Raw genomic sequence first — 23,137 nt, forward strand, 5'->3', positions numbered from 1 at the left:
AGGCCCCAGTAGTTCCTGTCCACCATTAGACCAGTAGATCCCAGTAACCCTGTTCCACCATGGGACCAGCAGGCCCCAGTATCCCTGTTCCACCATGGGACCAGCAGGTCCCAGCAACCCTGTTCCACCATGGGATCAGCAGGCCCCAGTAACCCTTTTCCATCATGAAAACAGCAGGTCTCAGTAGCCCTGTTCCATCAAGGGACCAGCAGACCTCAGTAGCCCCTGTTCCATTATGGGACCAGCAGGCCCCAGTAGCTCCTGTCCACCATTAGACCAGTAGGTCTGTTTGGAAGGGACCAGCAGGTACCAGCAGTCCCATTCCACCAAGGGACCAGCAGGCCCCAGCTGCCCTGTTCCATCATTGGACCACCAGACCCCAGCAGCTCCATTGCACCACAAGTTGAGACCAGCAGGTCCCAGAAGCCCCTTTTCACCCACTAATAGCCCCATTCCACCATGGGATCAGCAGTCCGTCCCACCACAAGTTGAGACCAGGAGGTCCCAGCAGCCCCATTCCACCATGAAGTTGAAACTAGCAAATCTTCCGCCACCTTATAACTGGTCAGGTAGTGCCATGGTGTACTGATGCCCAAGGCTGGGTCAGAGCCCAGTGTTAACACCATCTTCTTGCAGCAGGTTTATGCCCTGTATTCCCCTGTCGGTGCAGTTCTGTCCAGCACCCTAACTGGGTGGTGACATAAATTTACAGCCCAAGAAAGCTCACCCACACCTCCTAAAGGGGCCTTGGGCGCTGACAGCTTCCTGATGGTATCGTGGGTTGGGAGCAGGGGCTGAGGAGGGAGACTTGGATGCCTGGAGCTTGGGTTCACCCTCCTCAGAATGAACAGGAGGCCGTGCTGCTATGGAGCTGATGGGGATGTAGGAGGTGCCAGGATTCATGGACACTCAGTGTCCTGGAAAAGACTCTTTTTTTTGTTTTCTCGTCTTGATAGGGGCGCTGGATTAGTGGCCCCTCTTTCATGGTCTTTACAGGGTGAACAGAGGTGATCACATTTTGTGTGTAATGTCCACAACAATGAAGGAATCTTGAACCTGATGCTGGGGGTCAAGAGGATGGATTCCTCCAGTCCACAGGTCATTGTAGGAGCGTGGGAGACATTCAGGAAAGCTGAAGGGGGAGACAGCAAGTTTTGGTCTCCTTATCTGAGGAAGGACATCCTCGCCATGGAGGGGGTGCAGAAAAGATTCACTAGACTGATACCAGGGATGGAAGGACTTGCATATGAAGAAAGGTTGGATAGACTAGGCTTGTATTCTCTGGAATTTAGAAGATTGAGGGGGTATCTTATAGAAACATATAAAATTCTTAAGGGATTAGACAGACTATGCGCAGGTAGGTTGTTTCCAATGCTGGGAAAAATCAGAACCAGGGTCACACTTTAAGGATAAGGGGAAAGTGTTTTAAGGGCTGAGATGAGGAAAAAATTCTTTTCTCAGAGGGTGGTGGATCTGTGGAATTCTTTGCCACAGGAAATAGTTGAGGCTGGTTTCTTGTCAATATTTAAGAGTAGGTTAGATTTGGCCATTGTGGCTAAGGGGATCAAGGGGTATGGGGAGAAGGCAGAAACCGAGCACTGATCAGCCATGATCATATTGAATGGCGGTGTAGGCTTGAATGGCCAAATGGCCACCTATTTTTCTATGTTTCTATTTGACATAGGAACAGAAATAAGCCATTAGGTCATCGAGTCTACCCCGCCATTTAATCATGAGTTGATCCATTTTCCCACTCATCCCCACTGCCAGCCTTCCCCCATAATCTTTGATACAATGGCTAATCAAAAACCTATCAACCTCTGCCTTAAGTAAACACAATGACCTGGCCTCCTCACCCATCTGTGGCAACAAATTCCACAGATTCATCACCCTCTGTGTGAAGGAATTCCTCCATGTCTGTTCTAAGTTGTGCCCTCTTGTCCTAGACTCTCCCAACATGGGAAACAACCTTTCTACATCTATTCTGGTCACTTGAAGGGCAGTCCATGGGTAATCGCAAGCAACCGCCTTGTTGCCTCTTGGTCAGAACCACATCCCTTCCCTTCAGTTACTCCTTTCTGCTGCCTCAGTTCACAAGTCGAGGCTCTCTGCTCCAGGACACAAAATGTCCTCCTTCTTCATTGCACAACTTTCTCCTCCACTGGGGAGAAGGACCTGTTCCTCCAGATAACCCTTCCTCCTCACTCCTCCAGGACTCCCCCCCTCCGCTCCTCCAGGTAACCCCCCCAGCTCCTCCAGGCCCTCCTTCACTCCTCCAGACCCTCCTTCACTCCTCCAGGTCCCCTCTCACTCCTCCAGGTCCCCTCTCACTCCTCCAGGTCCCCTCTCACTCCTCCAGGTCCCCTCTCACTCCTCCAGGTAATTTTTCCTTGCTCCTCTAAGTAACCCCTCACTCCTCCAAGTAACACTCCTTGCCCCTGCCTCACCCGGACCACCTGCCCACAGTTCCTGCCTCACCTGGACCACTATGCCCATCGCCTCTTCCTCACCTGGACCCCTCTGCCCATCGCTTCTTCCTCACCTGGACCCACTTGCCCATCTCCCCTTCTTCACCTGGATCCACCTGCCCGTCGCCCCTTCTTCACCTGAACCTATCTGCCCATTGATTCTGCCTCACCTGGACCCTCCTGCCTATAGCCCCTGTTTCACCTGGACCCTCCAGCCATTCGATCCTGCTAGCTCCTGCCATCCCCTCCCCTCCCCCAAACATTGACTGTCTATTCCTCACGGGTGCTGCTCGACCCAGCATTTTGTGCCTTGCTCCTGATACCACCACCTTGTGCCTTTGTGCTGCCTAGGGTTCATTTAAAAACAGTAGAATTTGGTCAGTAAAAGGTATTGTCAAGAGATAGACTGTCACAGCACGTGTATAGTTCCTTCAAATCTCAGCGTTGTATGCGATGTCAAGTATGTACTCTCTCAATAAATCTGACAAGAAATAAATAAGCACATCAACACCTCAACTTCCTTAGGAGTTTATGGAGACTGGGTATAATCAGAAACCCTGGCAAATTATGGTGGAAAGTGTAATGACTGGATACATCACGGTCTGGTATGGGGACACCAATACCCCTGAGTGTAAAGCCCTCCAAAGCCCTCCGCAGTGCAGTAAGGTAAAGTCTCTGGTTCGAAAGGGGACTACAAATAAATTTATTTCAAAAATGTATTTCCAACTTTATATGGGTAGCCCAAAACAGGGGTTACATAAATCTCTACCAAGATGAGAGACAGATTTGGGTATACTGATTAATGAAAACAGCTGGTCCGACTTATGTTGGGACAGCATGGCCCGAAAAGTAGGGTATAGATTGGTGCAGTACAAATTTTTGTACCAACTATATCTTATGTTGCAAAAATTACATAAATTAAATCAGATCAATGTTTTGGATGCGATGAAGAAACAGGAATCTTTTTGCATTCAACCTGGCCATGTTCTAAGGTGAGGCCTTTCTAGGAAGATTTGGGAAATCTTCTAGAACAAATCACTAAGATTCGATTTATACAGATACCAGAATTGTTTATGTTGGGAAATATAGCAGATGTAAGACCTAAAATTAGTGTACAGCATTTACTTGAAATCTGATTCCCATCTAGATAAGACTCGTTGGAAAGTGGAAATATACGCCTGTACTCCCATGGAGAAAATTAATTATAACCTTAGGAAAAATACAAAGTTTTCTAAAAATGTGGAGTCCATGTCTTCAACTCATAGGTATCGATTCTTCCCACCCCTGCCCTACATCCGGGAATCACCTGGGATTCTTGGTAAGTCAAGATATTTGTCCCTTAGCAGAAGATTGATGAATCCAATGAAATCTTTTTCTTTCTCTTCTTTTCTTTTTCGCTTCTTTTTTTTAAATTCTCTTCAATTCTAATGACTATTTATTTCTTTTTTCCCTGGGAGGGGGGAGGGTTAGGGTTTCTTCTTTTTTCTTTTCTTTCTCAAAATCAACATCAAATGATAAGATTATGTTTCTTTTATGTAAATCATGAATTTCATGTTGATTTGAAAATATCAATAAAATAATTAAAAAAAGGATCCACATTACCCAGCTCTGTTCTCACTGCTGCCATCAGGTAAGAGGTATCGGTGCCACAAGACTCGCACCACCAGATTCAGGAACAACTGCAGCCCCTCCACCATCGGACTCCTCAATGACAAACTCAAATTAGGGACTCATTTAAGGATCTTATGCACCTTATTGAATTTTTCCCTCTGTTTTGCAGTCAGTTTACATTTCATTATTTGTTTACACGTGTAGGTTGAATACAGGTTTTTTTTTGCACTACCAATAAGTGGCAATTCTGCCTTGCTTGAAGGAAAAAGAATCTCAGGGTTGTATGTGATGTCATGTATATACTCTGACAATAAATCTGAAATCTGAAACTTTAAACAAATTTGCCTGCATTTAGCCTTCAAAACATTTCCTATCCAGGTATCTGCCTCAATGTATTTTAAACATCACAATTGTCCCTGCTTTTACCACTCCCTCTGGTAGCTCTTTCCACACACCCACCACCCTCTGTGTGAAGAAGGTGCCCCTCAGGTCCCCTTTAAATCTTTCTCCTCTTGCCTGAAGTCTCTGTTCTCCAGTTTCAGATTCTCCTACTCTGGGAAAATTGACCATGACTATTTACCTTATCTACGACTCTCATGATTTTCTGCCCTCGGGGGTTAAGGGAGGTGCGGATATGTTGATCTTCAGATCCACTGCTTTTACATTCATAGTTGCAGAAAGGAGGAAAACCAAAATCAAAGCAAAACTGCCAGAAGCAGGTTTAACACCGTGATGAAATGTCAGACACATTGGGATTCAGTCTGCAGGCTGCAACGTTTGTGGGGCAGAGTGTTGCCAGTGGAAGTCTTTGAAAAAGCAAACAAGACAAACCCCTTCGATAAGATGGTACTGCCTTCAGTGTATAGGGACCTCTAATTCATTACAGAAACCTGGTAACAGCTGGCCAAAATATACTCTCAATTAAAGAGAAATCAACAAATTCGAATTGTTCAGCCTCGGGGGTCTGTGCACTGGTGCTGCTAATAGATTTAAAACGGGCGTTTATCGGAAGTCAACCTTACAGTATTAGCACATTGTCAATTACTGGAGTATGGTACCCTTCACAGACCAACAGCTCAGTCCAGGCAGCCAATTAAAGCAAAGAGTTCTTTAACCACAATCTGTCACAGACTTTATTTGCTAAATAAATAACATTCCTGCACCCAGTCTCACTTCTCTCCCAAGGAGAATGCAAGTTATTGTGATACTTTGTCAAGTCCAGTAGCTGCTCTGTGGTTAGCTTGGGCACTGCCAGTGACTCAACTCTTCCTCGTCCCTGGAACTGGCTCAAGTCATTGTCAGCTTGGACATTGAGATTCAAACATCATGCCAAGACTTTCACGCCACTCACTCTCTCTCTCTCTTTCAAACACACACACACATTCTCTCTCTCACACACATATACTCACATTCTCTCTCTCTCACACAATCAAACACTGGATAAATGTCGTGTACACACATACCCACACACACAAGCAAATATATACATGGATTAATTCACACATCTTCATTCCTCTCTCTCTCTCTCTCTCTCTCTCTCTCTCTCTCTCTCTCTCTCTCCAGCAGGGGTCAGTGGAGAGCCACTAGTAGGTCCCCAGAAGCTTTCTCCCCTGGCTACTGTCCTTGCTAAGTTCAGTTTGCCCAGCACAGAGATTTTTCCAGCTACTCCTGAAACCTTGGTCCCAGCTCATCTCACAAGCAGCACTTTCAACACAACAGCAGCTTCACTGGTCCCTCTGCGACTGTCATAATCATCACAAAGCACAGAGCCTCTCCGCCCTTAACCTCCACCAATGGTTCTCATCCTTTTTCTTTCCACTCACATACCACTTTAAATATTCCCTATGCCATAGGTGCTCTGTGATTAGTAAGGGATTGCTTAAGGTGTTACGTGGGTGGAAAGAAAAAGTGTGAAAACTACTGACACCTAATTGACTCGTTATGTTCACGGTTTTGTAACTGCAAAGGAAATGGGCCAATGACAATTTTTATCAAGCAAAATATTTCAGTAATAATTGGGTCTAGAGGAGTGATTTTCAGCCTTCTCTTCCCACTCAGATCCCACCTTAAGCAATCCCTTACTAATCACAGAGCACTGCAGACATCTACCCTTTTACATATCCTATTTGCCTGCATTAGGAACCCATTCTTCAATGCTTTGTCTTCTTAAGCCTCTATGTTAATGCCTCCTAAACACAGAAACTGTATCCGATTCCTCCAACTCATGTGGCAGTCAGTTTCACACATCACCACTCCCTCAGATCCCCTTTAAATCCTCTTCCTCTCACCTTAAATCGGTGTCCCCTTGTTTTTGATAAAGATTCTATCCATATCTCTCATAATTTTATATACCTCCATCAGGTTTGAGGTTCTCCCTTCACCCTCTGTCCCTCCAGGGAGAACAAGGCCAGCTTATCCAGTCCCTCCCCATCACCAAAGCCCTCCAAGAAACGTCCCAGTGAATCTCCTGTGCACCCTCTTCAAGGCAACCACACCCCTCCTTTAGTGTGATGACCAGACTGCAATCAATGTTCCATGTGCAGTCAAAACAGTGTTTTGTAAAGTTGCAATATCATATCCCAACTCAAGGCCCTGATCTCTGAAGACCATTGTGCCACATGCCTCCTTCACCACCAGGTAGTTAGGGTTATAAAGAGAGCTTTTGGCTCATTAGCCTTCATAAATCAAAGTACTGATTATAGGAGGTCAGCTGGGATGTTATAATAAAGTTGTATAAGACATTGGTGAGTCCAAATTTGGAGTATTGAGTGCAGGTTTAGTCATCTAACTTCAGGAAAGGAGACAGAGAGGTAGGGAAAGAGAGAGAGACACAGAAGCGGGGCCTAACAGAAGCTGGAGTTGATGTTGATGCTATCTGGTTGGAGAGTGCCCAGATGGAATATTAAGTGTTGTTCCTCCAATTTGTGGGTGGCCTTGGTTTGGCAGTGCAAGGCTTAGGAGGGAAGAGACATGTGTTCCCCAGGAGGGGTGAGGATCTGGAGTTTGGTGTCTGGAAGAGAGGCAGAAATGCTGCTCAGCCACTAGATGCAAGCAGCAGGGATGGTGACCGTGTGGCAAGGCGGGACAGGATGGCTGCTTTCGAGAAGCACAGGCATGATGGGCTGAATGCCACCCCCACCAAGATTGTAAAGCTTCTGTGATTCTTCAGCCAGCTCCTTTTCAATGGCTGCTGTGAGCCACTGAATACGCTTTGAAAGGGGTTCACAATAGCTGTGATTTATTTTATTTTATTTTAAATGGTGACGATGACCCTGAGAGCTTTGTCCCTCATTGAACAATAGCAATGATAAAGCTGCTCTGATGTTACCTTTCTACTCCACAGCCCAGCCAGAACATAATTTGTACCAATGCCTTGCTCCTCTTTTAAATGCAGATTCCAAACTGCACTGGATTCCACAGGAGACATTGGGATCTAATGGGAGCTGTGCTCAATTCTCTCTCATTGGGAGGTGGAAAACTGCAGCTGTTGCAAATCGGAGGTGAAACCAGCATCCTCATCATGTTAGGCAATGTCTGTGGAGAAACTGAGGCAGCAAGGAACTGCAGAGTGTTGTCACAAACATGTCCTTTCGCCCATCCCTTCATATTGACCCCTTTGGTCATCAGTACCCTATCCTTCTCCACCTTGACTCTCAGTCCAAATGCCTCTTAAACCCAGTGACTGTATCTGACTCCACTACCTCCTCTGGCAGTGTTCCAGATTGCATCCACTCTCTTCCTCAGTTCTCCTTTCAACCCCCCTCCTCTCACCTGATACCATTGACTTCTTGTTTTTGATACCTGATCACGGGGAAAAGATTCTCTCTGTCTATGCCTCTCATTATATAGTTCCAATGGGACACATCCTTGACCCTCCAGCAAGACCATCCTATTCAATCTCTCAAGGCGTCTGAAGCATACAGAGGTGAATCTTCTCTGCTCTCTCTCCAGTGTAACCACATCGTTCCTGTTGTGTCTCGACCAGAACTGCACATGATACCCGTGCAGATGAAACAGAATTTTGTAATGTGGCAACGTGTCATCACAACTCTCAAATTCTGTGCTGCCAGCGATGAAGGCAAGCATAGGATTTGCCTTCTTCCCACAGACTGACCTGTGTTGAGTTCTGTCACACTGTGGAATAGGTTAATTGGCAGGAAATCTGCTCAGTATGCTTGGCTCCAAACTCTGATAGCAGACCCTGCTGGGAAGGTCAGCCAGCTCACTGAAGAGAGCAGGGAATCTCTGTGGTGTTTGTGACCTGTTTCTGGATAAACTGGCCTGGCCCGACAGGAACACAACACTGAGGCAGCATCTTCAGGTTGACTGGGTTTTAGACAGGAAGGCTGTGGTGAGCACAGATGAAATGTTTAAATATTAAGAATACTCAAATACTGAGAAACTGATGCTAATGCATTATTAAAATAGGTAAGTGTCTCAGGCTTACAGTAATTTCCAGCGATCTTAAATCAGGTTATTCATAGGTGAGGCCTGGGAATTCTTATCAAACTCAACAGTTCTCCTTCTGAATGAGACCACATAGTTTGCACAAGCAGCAAAATCCCCGGAAGACCGGATATTCCCTGGCTGTTATTTTGAGGCCAGATTTAAGCTTCATACATCCATCGAGGTTCAAGCTAACCCATGTCACTTGCAAGGTCACCCCACTGTGGGACAGGCAGTAGGGAGGGAGGGACAGTAGGGAGGGAGGATCCCCCTGTCAGAGAAACAGTAAGGAGGGAATACGGAAGAGCAAATTCTTAGGGTATTATGACATATTTTAAAGGTTGGCCCTTGTTCACCTGCTGGCAAACCATGGAGTTTAACCTCTGGTCGCACCTTGGTGAACCCAATGTTTGACCTTGCTGAAGTTCAGGACTCTAATTTCAGATTTAATTGATTCTCTCTCAGCCTGAGTGTAACATTATATCACAGTGTGTTCACTTCCCCAGGGCTTCTACTCTGAGACTGCTCATTAACCCTGTCTCATTGGAGCAGTAGGATTAGAAACTGCTTGTGTAATGGATTGGGAAGAAGCCAGATCCCAACTTGTACCACTGATGAGCAGATGGCGGAGGTTTCTGTTGAGGAGTAAGAGGTTGTGGGGGAGTGGGGGGGAGTGTCAGGAAGGCTTTTCACCCTGAGGGAGGGTTGGAATCGGGAACACACTGCCTGGGTTGGATACTCTCCCATCCTTAAAGATGAAACAGAAACTACTGTGGACCCAGTGTTTGTTAATGGATGCATGGATGGTCAGCAAAGTCTTGGTGAGCCAAGGACCTGCTTCTGTGCCATCCAACTCAGAGCAGACCATTTGGCCCATCATGTACCATGGGTTCATCACCAGAGCAGATCACTAATTCCACCCCACTTCCTTTCCTGCTAGCTGACAAACTGTCCTTCCCATCACTATTGATCTGAACAATTCCCACTCGAAGTTCCCACAACACCTGGCTCAGAGGAGTTCAGAAGGACAGGGACTAAGTGCAGGCCGATGGGACCTGCTCAGGTGGACATCTTGGTCAGCATGGGTATGGGGCCGAAGGGCCTGCTTCAGTACTATCAAACCTGTGACTCCATGACACCTGTAGGTTCCAGATTCCAACCACTCACTGCTAAAATCTCTCCACTTATGTCCCTGTTAATTCTCCTCCCCTTTGTGTTGAACCGGCCACTGCTTATTCTTTGAAGAAGGGCTTAGGCCCAAAATGTCAGTAATATTTCTTTGACTTCTATAGATGCTGAAAAGACTGACTGAGTTCTTCCAGAATTTCAGTGTGTTTTTACTATAATCACAGCATCTGCAGACTTTCATGTTTCACCTCTTATCCACCAACAAGCTCCCACTCTCTGCTCTGTTCACACCCCACATCATTTTATAAATTCTGTCAAACCTCCCTCTGCCACAGCCTCTGCTGTCTCTCCTTGGAACTGTGGTTCCACATCCCAGGAAACATTCCCATAAATCTCCCCCACATCCTCTACATCCTTGCTGCAATGAGGTGTCAGGATGAAGTCAATGCTCCAGATGAGACTTAGCCAGTGTTTTACATCAGTTTGTCGTGACCTCCCTGCTTTTATACACCGCATTTCATGAGTTAAGACCAGAATAGCAAAAATGCACAGTAAATACTGGAGGAGCTCAGCCGGTCTCACAGCGTCCATTGGACATAAAGATATATTACCGATGTTTCAGGTCTTAGCCCTTTTTGAAATGTCGGTAATATATCTTTACCTCATAGAGTCGCTGTGAGACCAGCTGAGTTCCTGCAGCATTTACTGTGTGCCCTTTCTACAATCACAGTGTCTGCAACTTCATTGTTTCAAACCCAGAAGAGTGTTTACCTTATTGACCACCTATTCAGTGCCCACTGCTGTCAGTGATCTGTGCACACATACCCAGCTCCCTCTCCTCCTGCAGCTTTTAGACCATCTTGCCTTTCCTTTTTCCAATCAAAGCGAGCACCCCACAGGTCTCTGCTTCACGCATCACCTGCCACACAGCTGCCCACTCCCCCAGCGTTCTATATCCTGTTGCAATTGATCACCATCCTCCTCAGAACTGCCAAGCATTACAGAAATGTAGAAATGGCACCATGCAGCCCAAGACCAGATCTTTCTTTCCAGTAAAAAGGCAAAGCCTGTGGCATGGATAGTCAGCATGGATTTGTGCATGGGAAATCATGCCTTGTGAATTTGAGCTGAGAGGTGAAGGGGCTGTTTCTGTGCTGCAGTGTTCGATGGTTCCCTTCCACTCGTTCACTGGTTTTGCATTCGCCTAAGACCTGTTTGTACTTAATCTTAAGATGCAATAAAATACAGGCACAGGACTCTGGAGCAACACACACTCTGCCAGAAGAACTCAGTGGGATGAGCAGCGTCGGTGGGAGAGAAACGCTTTGGGCAGGAACCCTTCATCAAGATGGAAACAGTGAAATGGATCGGGGAGGGATTTATTAGAAATTTGACTGTGGCAGAAACTCCAATCATCATCCTGAATGTGGTGAGTGAGGGTTGGGATGGGAAGGTGGACTCAGCCCCTGAGGGATGGGGTGGGCTCAGCTCCTCTCACTGGGAGACTGAGGGGTGGAAAGGTAGACTCAGCCCCTCTCACTGGGGGACTCCCTCAGGGGTGGAAAGTGGGCTCAGCCAGCCCTCACTGGGGCACTGCCTCAGAAATGGAAAGGTGGGCTCACCCTCTCAGAGGTGGGAAGGTGGGCTCAGCCCCCCCTCACTGGGGCACTGCCTCAGGGGTGGGAAGGTGGGCTCAGCTCCTCAGAGGTGGTAAGGTGGGCTTATCCCCTCAGGGTTGGCAAGGTAGGCTCAGTTCCTCTCATTGTGAAACTGAGGGGTGGGAAGGTGGGCTCAGCCCCTCTCATTGGGGGACTGAGGGGTGTGAAGATGGGCTCAGCCCCTCTCACTGGGGCTTGTCATGGTTGCGTACTTACCTTTGCCAGGACCGGTGCGACATGTGGGGGTAATAGCGTGAATGTGTGGGTGTGTTAGGCGTCAGTATACGGATGATGGATCTCAGATGCATGAGAGGAGAGTGAGAGTGTCAGGATCAATCATGTGATGTTGAGCCAATGAGAAGGTCAGAGGGTTTAGCTGGGTGGTGTTTGGGAAGGTGAAGAATGCAGTGTTGTGTCTAGTGAATAATAAAAGAAATTTGGCTTCTTGGTGTGCTATAAGAAACGAGTGAGCGTATTCCTTATTCGTTTGTAAGTTGTGGTAAATCAGTAGTTACAGGCTCAGCCCCTCACTTGCCACAGCCAGGAATGAGAGCTCTGGTCAGCAGTGGGACTGCGGCTTCCTGTAAAATGACTGGTTATCCACAGTATGTAATATGGTAATCACAACATTAAAACACAAGCCTGCTCTCTGGTGAGTGCATTAATGGCTCCTCAACATCTCGTTCCCCTAATCTACATATCTAAATAAGGTCATATTACCATCTGCAGTTATCATTCTTGATCCATGAACCCAGTACTCTTGCTCCCTCTCTCGACTGCCACTGTGGTATGTGAATTGTGGGAAACTGCATTTTTCAACTGAGAGCGGGGTTCAACTTCCATTGAGGTGAGGTGCCCCACACTGGGGAGATGCATAAGGAAATGATGAGAGTTTATTGTCATACACATCAGTACAATGTACAGATGCACTGAGATTCATACCTGCTGCATCCACACATGTACGTAGAAACACTAACAGCAATAGTATAAATGACTATAACAAATGAATATAAAGTCAGAACAAGATATAATAAATAGAGCCATAGAACATTACAGCACAGAAATAGGCCCTTTTGGCCCTTCTAGTCTCTGCTGAACTATTTTTCTGCCTAGTCCCACTGGCCTGCACCCAGTTCATAACCCTCCATACCTCTCCATCCATGTATGTTTCCAAATTTTTCTTAAATGTTAAAATTAAGCCCACATTCACCACTTCAGCTGACAGTTCGTTACACTCTCCCACTACCCTCTACATGAAGAAGTTCCCCCTCACATTCCCGTAAACTTTTCCCATTTCACTCTTAACCCATGTCTTCTGGTTTGTTTCTCATCTAACCTCAGTGGAAAAAACCTATCAACTCTGTCTATCTCTCTCATGATTTTAAATACCTCAATCAAATCTCCCCTCATTCTTCTATGTTCTAGGGAATATAGTCCTAACCTTAAATTTTTAAAATGTTAACTTTAAATTTATTTAAAATTTAAACATTCAGCACAGTAACAGGCCCTTTTGGCCCACGAGTCCATGCTGCCCAATTACACTGAATTGACCTACAATCACACATATCTTTTGAAGGGTGGGAGGAAACTGGAGCCCCCAGAGAACGTACAAAACTCCTTACAGACAACACGGATTTAAACCCCAGTCCCGATTGCTGGGACTGTAACTGCATTTTGCTAACCACTACGTAAACCATGCTGCCCCTCTACACTAACTGGGCCACCCAACCTGTTTAACCTTTCCCTGTAACTCAGTTCCTCAAGTCTTGACAACATCCTAGTGAATCTTTTTGTTCCTGTTTCTGGGCCTGTCACTGAGGGACGGTGGTGACTTACTCCCCAGCTTCCAGCAGGTCATGTCTCAGCTGGAACATCTGTCACAACCTAACATTGGTGTTTGGACACAGCCAGAGGGATAGGAATCATCTCTGAAGCCATATGAGGGCTTGATATCAACTGAAGCATCAAGGAAAGCAGATGGACTGAGATGCAGGAACCCAAAGAGAGTAACAAGGTGTCGGCACTTCGAGTAGAACAATGTCTGCCCAGTAAGTCCAGGTGTCAGAAGGCTGATGGTCCAGGCTGCATACTGCACATACCAGTGCTTGCTCAATGTGACTCACTGATCAACAGCTAAGATCCGATTAAGCCCCACTGGTCCCAAGGTGTGAGATTTTAGCAATTCCACACTTGTCAGGTAAGCAATTTGCATAAAATCTATAATTTCTTGTCAGTGTGTTTCAGAATTAATTGTCAAATGTTCTGAGCATGAAATGAGCTGGGAGATCAAATCCTCTGCCCAGAGCACAGAGAAGTAGAGATCTATATTGTTATGAAAGTAACATGACAGCTGAGGCTGAATGAGATGTGACACATGGCAGGGATTTATAGTGAGGATGAGGAAGGACAAAGAGAGGAGCGAAACAATAGGAACATTGTGGTACAGAACCCCACCAGCGAGTCCACATGACTTCTGAGACTCCACCTCCCTGCCCACACAACTCCATGACCCAACCTTCCCGTACACACAACTCTGTGTCCCCACTTCCCTGTACCCACACTCCCTGTCCCCACCTCCCTGTCTACACAACCTCCGTGACCCCACCTGCGAGTCCACACAATCTCTATTACCCCACCTGCGAATCCATACAACCTCTGTGACCCCACCTCCCTGTCCACACAACCTCCATAACCCCATTTGTGAGTCCACACAACTTCCTATTCCCACAACCTCCAAGACCCCACCTTTTGCTTCAGGGAGGATCACACTATGATAATGGCAATATTGAGGGGGTGCCTGGGCACAAACATCAGGTCAGTCCTATCCACTCCACTCATTCAGCACAGGTCTAGAGTGGTGGAGTGTGTGCCAGCTGTCATAGGATAGATGAACAAGGTGCAGAGTAGATTCATAGGGAAGGGACCTTCCCGGGACTGGAGGACATAAGGAGTGGCTGGATAGGCTGAGACTTTTCTCCCTGGAGCACAAGGGCTTAAGGGGACCTTATAAAACATATAAAATGATGAGGGCCATGGACAAGGTCATGGACTCTCTCCTGCCTTCCACCCTCCACCCTCTCTTGAATGTTTCCTTTCTCCTCGGTTCCATCATCTGTTGCCCTCTGTTTTCTCCATTTTATTGTTAACCCCACCCCCCCATGCCTTCATCACCCTGTCCTCACCTGGATCCATCTATTGCTTGCTGCACCCCCCCCCCCCCCTCATTTTCTGGTCATATCTGTAAACTCTCAGAAGGAAATGCAGAAGTCTGCAGACATTGTTGAAAATTTTGACTCTGTCCATTACAATAACATGGATCTCACAATGGCCAACCATTTTAATTCCCCATCCCATTCCCTTGCTGACATGTCTGTCCATGGTCTCAAGCACTGCCAGACTGAGACCACCCACAAATCAGAGGAACTTCATCTTCTGATTGGACACCCTCCAACCAGATGGCATTAACATTGACTTCTCCAGTTTCCATTAAACCCTCCCCATCTTTGGTCCTCGTCTCCTTCTCCCTAGTTCTATTTGTCTCTATCTCTGTCTTCCCTTTTCCCTCTCACAGAACCAAAATCAATTCTCACCTTTCCTCTTATCAAATCCAAAGAACACTTTTCGTTTGTTAGTCTGAACTTCTACCCCTCCCATTCTTCTCCCTTTTTCTCTCTGTGTTTATTCAGACATTTGCCTGCTTTTTGCTCATACCTTGAGGAAGGGTGCAGGCCCAAAATGGACACTGTGAGATTGGCTGAGTTCCTCCAGTTTTTCTGCATGCTTTTTCTTTAAACTCACATTCTGGTCCCAGAGTGGTCTGGTCTGGTCCCAGAATGGTCCATTCTGAGTAGCCACCCTCCACACACCCCTGTCTCCTAACTCCTTTCTGTATCTGGGGTTGACCAGCCTACCTTGGATCATATGACTGTCCCCATCAACTTGCCTTGTCAAAGTCCAAGTGGACAATGTCACTGTCAATCTTTGTGGTCAATTCTTCAGAAAATTTCGGTTCTCAGGCACAAACCCTTCTAACCATTGCCAAGTCCTTGTATTTCCTGACCCTCCAGATCCCTCGCAATCACTTCCCATCACTGATGTCGGGTTCACTGGCCTGGACATCCCTACTTGACCTTGCAACCTTTCCCAAATAAAGCTCAATATCACACATCCTCCAGTCTCTGCACCTCATCCGTGACTTACGATGATACATGTATCTCTACAATCATCTCCCCTGCTCTCCATCATACCTCAGGGCACACCCTGGGAATTTACCCACCATTAGGCACATCAAGCCCTCCAATATCCAAGATGTCACAGATCCCTGCTCCAAACAACCTCCCTGTTCTTCTCCCCTGGAAACACAGCCAAGAAGTCTCCATCTCAGACCTGGCATCTCCTGCAGTTCCACACTCAGATGCCGACACTGGCCCCTTCTGCTCTTTGTATACTTAAGATTCTCCTTCCAGTGAAGGTTACATGACAGTGCTGCTAGGGGGAGAGTTCCAGGACCAAAACCTTGGACCAAGTCTGTGTGGTGTGGGACTCAAAGGGGAACCTGTTGGCAGTGATGCTGTCCAGGTGACAGGTCTGGGGGTACTGTTATAGCCTGGTGATGTATTTTGCAGATGGCACACAGGGCTGCTGGAGGGAAGGAGGAGAGGAGAGGTGGAAGAAGGAAATAGACGGAGGGAAGGGGAGAAAGAGAGAGAGGGAAGGAGAGAGAAGAGAGAGGGAGAGAAGGAAGGGAGGGGAGGGAAGAGGAGGGAGAAGGAAGGAGAGGGAGGGAGATGCAGGAAGGAAGGAGGTTGGAGGGAGGGAAGGTGGAAAGGGATAGGGAGGGAGGGGAGAGGAAGGAGAGAGGGAAGGGAGGAAAGGAGGAAGGGAGGAAGAGAGAGGAAAGGAGAGTGAGAAGAGAGGGATGTTGGGAGGGAGAGAGGGGAGGAGGAGGGAGAGCAAAAGGGAAGGAGAGGGAAAAGGGGGAGTGAAAGGGAAGGGAGGGGGAAGGGAGAAGGAAGGGAGAGGGAAGTGAGGGGGAAGGGAGGGGATGGGGAAGGGAGAAAGAAGGAAAGGGGAAGGAGGAAGGGGGAAGGGAGAGGGAAGTGAGGGGAGGGAGTGTTTTGGGGAGCCATTCCAAAGCCCCATCCTGGATGGTGTTGAAACTGCATCACCCAGGAGGGTGGGATGTTCCAGCACACGGTCAGTCACTGACAGTATTCGCCTGCCATATTAGTGAGGGGTTCACCCATATGATGGAAAAATCAGTGGCTGCATTTACTGGGTGGGTTCTCCCTGCACATTTTCATACACAGCCTTGTCAACTTAAAACTAACACTGCGTCTCAGCGGCAACATTATAAATCACCTTGCATATAGGACAGCCCAAGGAAAAGGAAAGCAGGCAGAAATCGAAGGAAAGAGGGCAGAAATGGAAGGAAAGAAGGGAAGCAAAATTGAGCGAGATTAATAGATACACAGAGAAGAGACTTTAGTGGGCATAAATATTTGAACAGAGTGAGCAGAGCAGGCAGAATCCTTAGGCTCTGCATTGATAATGAGATCAAGTTATCTTGTGGATTCCCTAAGTGCTGAGATTACAGACTGCTGATGTACAGACTCCACTGTTTCCTTGGACAACTCACACTAAAGAGGATCAATGGCGCTAGTATTCACACAGACTGCAGGTACTCGCTCAGGCAGGCTCAAAGGCAGCCTCGTCCTCAATATGGTGATCACCAGCAACACTGCAGTGGCACTCGCTCAACATTATACACTCACGATAGAATCTTCATCAATAAGGACCCCCATGGACACAGCAGCACTGCACTAATATTGTTCATAGGGTCTGGTCTGTAAGACTCCTCATCAATACCTGGGGTGTCCTCCAAACTCCCTTTCACTCCCCACCCTCATCCAACATCTCTTACCTCACACCCCTCACCCTCACTCACAACTTCACATTCCTCATCCACACACCCAAATTTACACCCCTCACCCACACTCCTCACCAACACAGCCCTCAACCTGATACCCCTCACCCTCACACCTCTCATCCTCACACCCTTCACCTTAACACCCCTTATCTACACAGCCCTCACCCACATACCCCTCACATCCTTCACCTGCACACCCTTCACCCTAACACCCCTTATTCAGACACCCCTCACCCTCACACCCCTCACCCATACATCCTTCACCCTAACACCCCTCATCCACACACCCCTCACCCTAACACCCCTCAACCACACAGCCCTCACCCTCACACCTCACCAACTTCACCCTAACACCCCTCATCCACACACCCGTTCACCTACACGCCCCTCATCCCCTTCACCCACACACCCTTCACCCAAACATTCCTCACCCTCTAACCCCTCAGCCCCTTCACCCATCACCCAAACACCCCTCACCTTCATACCCCTCACCCACACACCCCTCAACCCCTTCACCCACACACCCATCACCCAAACACCCCTCACCCTCATACCCCTCACCCACACACCGCTCAGCCCCTTCACCCGCACACCCTTCATCCCTGATCCACACAGCCCTCACCCACACAGCCCTCACCCTCATACCCCTCACCACTCAACCATTCACCCTAACACCTCTCATCCACACACTTCATTCACCTACACTTACACACCCCTCATCCATACACCCCTCACCCTCACACCCCTCCCTCCCTTCACCCACACTCCCCTCACTCACACACCCCTCACCCTCATACCCCCATCCTCACACCCCTCACCCACACTCCCCCTTACCCTTACACCCATCATCCTCACACCCCTCATTTCCTTCACCCTCACATCCCCTTATCTACATACCCAAATGGAGATTCTGGATGAAAAGTGAAACAAGGGACAAACGACACTGTGGCAGGGCCTAAATAGCCTGTTTCAAAACCAGTTCTGAGATGGAAAACTTTCTCTCCCAGAGGAACTCAAGACCTTCTACACCTGATTTGATGACAGTAACAGTGAAGAACTACCATCATGCCACCTGATGATCCCATCCTGTCCGTATCTGAGGATAACATGTGTGCTGCCTTCAGGAGAGTGAATCCGAGGAAAGGATCCAGCCTGAATGGAGAACCTTGCTGAGTATTAAAGATCTGTGCTGACCAACTTCAGCAGGGCGTGGTACCCACTTGTCAGGTGTCGGTCAAGAATAGTGCAGTAACCTGTCTTAATAACTATCGACCTGTCGCACTTAGATCAACAGTGATGAAGTGTTTTGAAAGGCTGGAGATGAAGCAGATTAGCTCCTGTCTGAGCGGTGACATGGTACATTCCAGTTCGCCTATTGTAGTAACAAGACTACGGCAGATGCCATTTCACTGGCTCTATACAAAGCCCTGGAACACCTGGACAGCAAAGATGCAATACATCAGGATGCTCTTTATCAACTACAGTTTGGCATTTAACACCATCATCCTCCCAAAACTGATCAGTAAGCTCCAAGACCTGGGAGTTAACACCCCACTGTGTAATTGGATTATGGATTTCCTTACCTCCAGACCACAATCAGTAAAAATTGGTAAGAACATCTCCTCCACAAACTCCATCAGTACCAGAGCACAACAGGGCTGCAATTTTAGCCCCCTGCTTTACTCATTTTACACCTACAACAATAACACCATCTATAAGTTTGCCGACAATACCACGGTAGTGGGTTGCATAAAGGAAGGGGATGAGTCAGCGTACAGGATGGAGATTGAAAATTTGGCTGAATGGTGCACCAACAACAACCTCACACTCAATGTCACTGAAACTAAGGAATTGATTGTTGACCAGGAAAGGAAAGCCAGTACAATCCAGTGATCATTGGGGGATTAGAGGTGAAGAGGGTGGTCAAATTTAAGTTCTTAGGAGTCACTTTCACAGAGGGTCTTTTCTTGACCCAAAAGCATCGTGACAAAAGCACATCAGCACCTCTACTACCTCAGGAGTTTGTGGAGGTTTGGTATGACATCAGAAACACAGGCAAATTTCTACAGGGGTGTGGTAGAAAGTGTGCTGACCAGCTGCATCATGGTCTGGTATGGTAACACCAATACTCCTGAGTGTAAAGTCCTACAAAAGGTAGTGGACCGAGCCCAGGACGTCACACACAAAACCCTTCCCACTAGCACATCTACAGGGAACGCTGCCGTTGGAGAGGAGCAGGAATCATCAAAGACTCACACCACCCAGCACACATTCTTTTCTCGCTGCTGCCATCAGGAAAGAGGTCTAGGTGCCACAAAACTGACACCATCAGGTTCAGTTACAGCTGTTGCCCCTCCACCATCAGACTCCTCAACAAAAAACTCAATCAGGGACCCATTTAAAGACTCTTACTTGGACATGTTATTGATTTTCTTTTTGTTCTCTCTGTATTGCACAGTCAGTTTGTTTACAGCTCTTTGATTCTAACAATAAATCTAAAAACTGTAATAGGAGAGTGGGCCTGGGAGACAGTGGGGAGGGGTGGGGTGGAAGGGAGTGGGAGGGGAAGGGAGTGAGGGTGGGAAAAGAGTGTGTGTGGGGGGGGGTGGGGAAAGCAAAAGAGTGGGGGAAGTTGGGGGGAAGCAGGGAGTGAGGGGAGGAGGGGAGCGGAAGAAGGGGAAGAGTGAGTGGGGGAGTGACAATGGGTTGAGGGAGCGACAGCAGGTCGGGGGGAGCAATTGGGGGTCAGGGGAGAAATGGCGGGTCAGGGGAGAGAGACTGCAGAACACAGGTGAGAGACGGCAGGACACGGGTGAGAGACGGCGGGACACAGGGAGAGATGACGGGATGGGGAGAGATGGTGGGATGGGGAGAGATGGTGGGATGGGGGAGAGACAGCGGGTCAGGAGGGGAGAGAGGGGTTGGGGAGAGATGGCAGGTCAGGGGGAAGAGATGGCAGGTCGGGGGGAAGAAAGTGGTTGGCATTGGACAGAAGGTTGTGGGGAGGAGAGGCAGGTGGAGGAAGGGCACACTGGGGACAGGAACTATGGAAATGGATGGGGCGGGTGCTATCTGAAATAGAAAACTCAGTGTTCATGATGTTGGGTTCCAGGGTGTCCAGGAGCAACGCGATGGGCTGTTCCTCACCATTTACCTTTGCCTAGCCATGGGTCCGGGTCTCCTGGTGTGAAGGAGTCTCCAGCAGTAACTACTGTGGTTCTCTCCCACTAGTGCCTGGGAAGATTGTGGGGTGCTGCTCTGCCTGGGTCAGGCTCAGAAACAGTCTTCCCTGCAGTGCACAGACAGAATACAGATCCTCTGCCACTCACATGGCCCCACAGCGCAGTCCATGGCTGCTTCAGTATTTTAATTGGACTCCACAGAGTCAAGATGTATTCAGGGAATTACAGAAATGAATGCCTTCACAGATCCATCTAACATGATCCAAGTGCCTTCCCTGCAGTGTTTGTCGGTGTTATTGCTGGATATCAATTTTAATATTTCATTAACCCCAGCAGAACAGGCAGAGTTTGCTCTGTGCGGGGAATCGTGTTTCAATACGTGGCACTGAATTCAACTTTCTGCTTCACATAACACAGACACTTTCCGTTACTAAGCAGCACGGTTGTCGTAGCAGTGAGTGCAATGGGGTTACAGCGCCGGCATTCGGGACTGGGTTTGAATCCCATGGTGTCTGTAAGAAGTTTATATGTTCTCCCCATATCTGCATGAGTTTTCCCCTTGGGTTTTAGTTTCCTCTCACTGTTCAAAACATACCAGGGGTTATAGGTTAATTGGGTGCAATTGGGCGGCACGGGCTCATGGGGTAGAAGTGTCTGTTACTGTGCAGCATCTAAACTTAAAAAAAATAGAAGCAGAATTCGACCAAGTGCCCATCAGATGTGGCTGCACTTGACACCAGACTGCCTGCCCTGAACACATGGGGTTGGGTGACGTCGTTGTGCCCAGAAAGCAGGGCCTGTCCATCCCAGCCCCTGGGAACTCACCGTGGCTGCCTCAGCAACTGCGTCTGCTGAGAGACAAGTCAGGGCTGAAATTATACAGCAGGGATGTCCACCTCACTGCATTGTATTCAATGCAAAGCTCGGGAACATTGCAGGATTGCAGAGAGGTTGCAGAAGGGAAGGCCATTCAGCCCACTGGTCTCAGACTGGCTCTGTTAGAGAGCACTCTCCAACAAAGCCCTGTCACATCCTGATCCAGTTCCCATTGATGGCATCAGTCCAATCTCCCCACTCCTCTGCCTGGCTATGTGTCCAATCTCCTCCTGGGGAACAATGTCCTTCCCCATGTCACTGACACCCGTGTCCACTTCTACTACACCTTCTGTCCATACCCTTGTCGATGTTACAACATCGCATCCCCTTGCTCCCTCCTCTGCCCCAGCTTTCCTGTCCATCTGCATCCCTGCTAACTTCCTCTGCCCCCTCTCCAAAGTCTCCACATCAATGTGCCCCAGGGTGGGGTGATGCATTAGGTTCTGCTGAACCACTGTTCTATCAAATTCACCACGACTCCTCACCACCCTCTGTTCATTGCTCCAGCAGTCTCCATGCTACGGAAACACTTTTTCAACCACTTTCAGTGAACACTGCACGTGTACTCTGGATCTCTTGTTCTGGAGTCCCATTTATGTGTGCACTCCAGTGCACAGTGCCAGCGTGTAGTGCCATGATGTCAGTACCCAGCACCAGTGAAAATGTACAGCACCAGTGCACAATGCAATCTAGAGCCAGTGGATGGCACCAGTGTGCACTGCTAATGTGCAGTTCCACATCTGCAGTGCCACTGTGTCACATACATACACACACAGTGCCACATACATACACACACAGTGCCAGTGTGCAGTACCACATGTGCACATGCAGTGCCAGTGCATAGTGCTGTGCAGTACCACGCAGTGGCACACACACAGTGACAGTGCAGCCTGGGCTGGATGATGCAGCGATGGGCAGTTCCCTAGGGCTGTCCATCAGCATGGACACTCACGTTACTCATTGCTTGCCTGATGGTTCCTTCCCCAAGACCAATCCGATCGGTAGCAGGACAACCAATCTCTCCCTCAAAGGGTCCCACCATTGGCTCTCCTGCCAAACTCTGGCATCAGAAAACACACCAGGAGGCCAGTCAGCACCTCAAGCCTGCCCCTGCATTCAGTATCATCACAGCTGACCTGCCCTCAGCCTCTCCACCTCCCTGTCATTTTCCCACAGCCCTCAACCCCTGGATCTCTCAAAATCTGACCTACCTCCTCGTTAGGTACTTCCAATGATCCAGCACCCATCAACTGCTGGGGCGGACAGTTCCAGAGATTCACCTCCCTCTGAGTGAAGAAATAGCCACCTACTCTACTTGAAAATCTTATTTTGAAACAGTGCCCCTTGTTCTCGATTTCCCCACACTCCAAACATCTCAGCACTTGAAGTTGGCACTTGGTCTCATTCTTCCTGCCGCCACAGATGCTCCCTCTGTCCCTGCAGGAGTTTGTTTGCTGTTTCTCCACATTCCACCATCTGTAGCCCCTCGTCTCCATGCATGCCCTGTCATGTCTGTTTAGAATGTCATGCAAAGCTGCCCAAGGGAGACAGACCCAGACTGTCACCTCTCTAAGGAAGACAATCTGCACATCCCAGGATTAGCCTGATCAACCTCCTTTGGACTTTCTGTATCAACAGTCACTTGGAAACCTTTCTCACTGTAGCCCCACCCAGGTCATCGATGTAAACTGTGAGTGAAGTACAAAAGTCTGCAGCTGCTGTGATTGTACTAAAAACACAGAAATGTTGGAGGAACTCAGCAGGTCTCGCAGTGTCCACAGCAGGTAAAGATACATAACCAACGCTTCGACCTGAGCCCTTCTTCAAGGTATGAGCAAA

At 48.1% G+C, this 23,137-nt stretch overlaps 1 protein-coding gene across 27 annotated transcripts in view; it reads right to left on the reverse strand.

Moving 5' to 3' along the window:
* The window catches only part of cadm2b (cell adhesion molecule 2b), a 1,102,220-nt gene that overhangs the window by 49,491 nt on the left and 1,029,592 nt on the right, over nt 1-23,137 (reverse strand). The window lies entirely within an intron of this gene.

Source organism: Narcine bancroftii, chromosome 7, assembly GCF_036971445.1.
Source record: "Narcine bancroftii isolate sNarBan1 chromosome 7, sNarBan1.hap1, whole genome shotgun sequence".
Taxonomy (NCBI): Eukaryota; Metazoa; Chordata; class Chondrichthyes; order Torpediniformes; family Narcinidae; genus Narcine; species Narcine bancroftii.